The 4,024-nt window shown below is 48.6% G+C and overlaps 1 pseudogene; it reads left to right on the top strand.

Annotated features, from left to right (window-relative positions):
- Window positions 1–2,771: 2,771 nt before the first annotated feature.
- LOC100737261 lies at window positions 2,772–3,266 on the top strand (annotated as a pseudogene).
- Window positions 3,267–4,024: the final 758 nt, after the last annotated feature.

Genomic DNA, 4,024 nt, shown 5'->3' with positions numbered 1-4,024 from the left:
GGGCTTCAGTACATGAATTTGGTGGAGACACAACTCAGAGTGTAAGACTGAGAGAGGAAGATGATACAGATCTTTGGCTTTGGATCAAAAGTAATAATTTGGGAAAATGGGTGGATGGAGGGGACATGTATATTGCTATTTATTCAAATCTTACTGCTGAGAGGATAAGGGGCCTTCTCTCCTACTTTGGTTTTCCCCTTAAATACCTTGAGTGTCTACGTGCAGGTGGAGGAGACATAGGGGAGCCCTGCCCTCTCAGAGGGTATGGCTCAGGGAGAGGTCATGACAGAGGCTTCCCAGTGAGGACAGAGGTTTCTTGACAGGAAGTGGGGTGCCAACCCCTGGGAGACGCCCAAGGAGGAGCCCCTAGCCTCAGGGAAACCCCCAGGCAGCCATAGCAAGGCTGAGAGTAGAGTAATGGATCTGTAGGTGAGAACATTCCAGAAAGGGGTACTAGCATGTGCAGTCTTCTTGGCCAGGGGGTATATCAGAGTCAGAAGCCTGTGGAGAGCAGAGGAGGAAATATAAAGCACCAGACAGTTGGGGGTGACTGGGTCACAGGACATGGGGGTGGAATGAAGCCTGGCCAGGTGAAGCATCTAGCATTGCCCTGCACCAGTTGTACAAGGGCTGCTGTAGGGTGCATCTGGGGGTGGGGACAAGGAGGCCTAGAATAGGGCAGTGTTCCCATGAGAGGAGGATGGGGAGGTGGGGGTGGGGAAGTCATGGGCTCTGGGTGAAGTTCCCATGAGTGACAGATCAAGCTGGGTCCCCAGGATAGCCTTGGCATGTGTTATGGAGTTGAAGGTAGAAACCTGGCCCAGGAAGCCAGAGGAACCTAGGTCTGAACCTCTATGTTGGCCACCATCTAGGTGAAAGGGCCTTGAGCCCATTCCCAACCATCTCTGAAAAATCAGGGAGGATGACACCTTCATTGGTGCTGGGCCTGATGACTCATGCTGGGATGGGTGGCTTTTTTCCTGTACCTGCCATGTGCTGTGTGCCATAGAGAGCTTCCTTGGGGATTTCTGAGGCTGTTGGGGGACAGGGAAGAGCACCCTCCCCCACCCCTTCCAGCTTGGAACATGCCCTGCTTTCCTCTGCATGGTGTGGGCTCCTGTATACAGGTTGGTAACTGATAGGCTGGCTAGGTGCCACTTTTGTAAGCTAATGGGTAGGTGCAGGGATGGAGGAAGGAACTTGTTCTGGGCACTTGAGGGGTGAGCCATGGGTTGGGTGGCCTGCTTTAACCTGTTGTGTGAGAATGGAGAGAACCAATATGAGAAGAATCTATAGGCGGCCCAGAATGCACACAGGTGAGGCAAGTATATGATCACATCAGTCCTGCCAGTGATTATGAGACCAATGTCAGCTTGCCGAGGACTCCTTGCAGCATCTCAAAGCAAAAACCCTGAAAATGCAGGAGAAAGCAGGGTTGAGGGGAAAGAGCCCTGGGTGGGTGGCCACAGGTCCTGGCTCTGGTCTCCACTCTGGATGCTCTGGACCTCTTTCTCCACTTGGCTGGTTGTAGGCTCACTGGTTCCTTGAATCTGTGAACTCCATTTTCCAGGCAAGCAAAACAATAGCAATAGGGTATATATAGGCATACATGTATATATGTGTGTGAATATGTGTGTGATTATATGATTGTGGTCCTGTCAGGTCCAGAATCTACAGGGCAGCCAGTAGGCTGGAAATCCAAGGAAGAGTTGAGGTTATAGCTGGGACTATAGGTCCTCTGCTGGTGGAATCCACTCTTGTTCCAGGAATTCTTTTATTTGAAAAGCCTTCAACTGATTAGGTAAGGCCCATCTATATAGTGGAGAGTGAACACCTCCACTTAGTCTAATTGGACATTTTTTGTTTGTTTTTTGTCTTTTTATGACCACACCTGAGGCATATGGAGGTTCCCAGTCTAGGGGTCAATTTGGAGTTACAGCTGCCAACTGACACCACAGCAACACAGGATCTGAGCTCCATCTGTAAACTCTACCAGAGTTCACGGCAACACCAGTTCCTTAACCCACTGAGTAAGGCCAGGGAGATTCATTTCTGCTAAATCATAATGGGAACTCTAGAAATGTTAATCACATCTAAAACATACCTTCAAGGAGTTCCCTAATGGTCTTGTGGTTACGGATCTGGCATTGTATTGCTGCAGCTCTTGTAAATGCTGTGACCTGGGTTCAGTCCCTGGCCCAGGAGCTTCTTTAAGCTGCAGGCACAGCCAGAAAAAAAAATAGCTTCATAACAACTATAATAATGTTTGACCATGTAGCTGGGTTCTGTAGCCTGGCCAGGGTGACACACAGAATTAACTGTCACAATATTACATTAAAATGATGTTTTATATACTTTAAAAAATATATATTACAGATTTTGTAATTTGTACAATATTTATAGGAAATAAAAACAGATTATTAAAATGAATGTATAATGTTTTTTCCAATAAAATATGAATGATATCAAAGAAAACTATATATGCTATATATTTTATAAAATGCTATATCATTTATATTTATGCTATATGTGATATGTGCATGTATGTACATGTGTGTAGATAGACATAAAGGTGGCCAAGTAGGTAGGTAGATACACAAATTTGTGTATTTACTCCTTTGATTCCCACCTCAACTTCTCTGAGGCAGTTGCATCTATTTGCTGGAAAGTGAGGCAGAGCCTGGCTTTGTAGCTGGTCAGGGGCAGAGCTTGGCTTTGAACCCAGGCCATATTCCTGTGCTCATGGACTTCCTTGTTTCTCAGATGAAGCCATGTCTGACCTCTGCCCTTTTGCCCTGCAGGGCCTGTACCTGGTTTACCATCCTGTGCAGTGTTCTCCCCCTACACCATTGGCATCCTGCTGCTGTGACTGCTGGGCTACTGTGTCTTCTGGATGGCCAACAATCAGAAGGACCTGTTCCACTGCACATAAGGGCACTGGATGATCTGGGACAGGAAGCCCTAGGCTATCAGATGTTCCTACACATAGACCAATGGCCAGAAACAACACAGCAAGCTGCCAGTGTCTGGCTTCTGGGGTGTGGCCCACCACTTCAACATACACAGGCAACCTTATGGGAAGCCTGGTGTACTGCCTGGCCTGCAGCAGTGGTCACCTCCTTCCCTACTTCTACATCATTTGTATGACCATCCTGCTGACCCACTGCTGCCTGTGGGAGGAACACTACTCTGCCAACATGTACAGCCAAGACTGGGAGGGTTACATGGCTGCTGCACCTTACCACCTGCTGCCTGGTATATTCTAAAGGGCCATATAGGAAGAGCTCTGAGGGGTGGTGAAGAGCACTAGGTCAGGGCTGCTGGGGAGGCCTCCTAGCTTCACCCTCCAGGAGACTCAGTGTCCTCTTCTGCAACATGGAAAGACCCCAGCACTTGTCTTGAGGGTTGACACCACTGCCTTCTCACCAGCAGGAAGGACCAGTTTTCTCTATGCAGTGTCCACAAGTGAGGGAAGATGGCCTAGTGACCTTGAGCTGCCCAGTTTGCCTGCTGATGTCACTGTTTTTTCTCTGACTGGTGGCCCAATCCCTCCACCCACCAGATAGCAGGTGTCTCATACTGAAGTGGATGCCATCTATCCTGAGCTCAGCCCTGCCCTTATCTTGCTAAATAAAAGTGGAAGTGGAAACATGAGGTATGCTGGTGATCACCTTCATTCCTTTCAGCTCCAGATGCACCCTTTATCACCAGATCTGTGGCAATGAGCTGTGCCCTTCAAGCTTTTCTCCTCTACAGTGTGCACGGTGCTACTTCTGTCCATAGAAGGCAAGGAGGGATGCAGTGTGAGGAAGGTGCTGATCCTGCTTCTGGTTCTTCCACAGACTCAGCTTAGCAAACCCAGGGAACTTCGCCACCATCCAGGTGCCTAACCAAGGCTTCCCTGAGGGGACCTGAACCTGATCCTTAAGCAGGGCACCTCCACATGCTTTCTTAATTGGGGCACCATCCTCAACTTGCAGGTGTTTTTGACAGCTCTCTTTAGGCATTACCACCCTAGTGGGAT

This window comes from Sus scrofa, unplaced genomic scaffold (assembly GCF_000003025.6).
Source record: "Sus scrofa isolate TJ Tabasco breed Duroc unplaced genomic scaffold, Sscrofa11.1 Contig26, whole genome shotgun sequence".
NCBI classification, from domain to species: domain Eukaryota; kingdom Metazoa; phylum Chordata; class Mammalia; order Artiodactyla; family Suidae; genus Sus; species Sus scrofa.
Note: the sequence above shows the minus strand (reverse complement) of the source record. Positions and strands in the feature narration are given on the sequence as shown.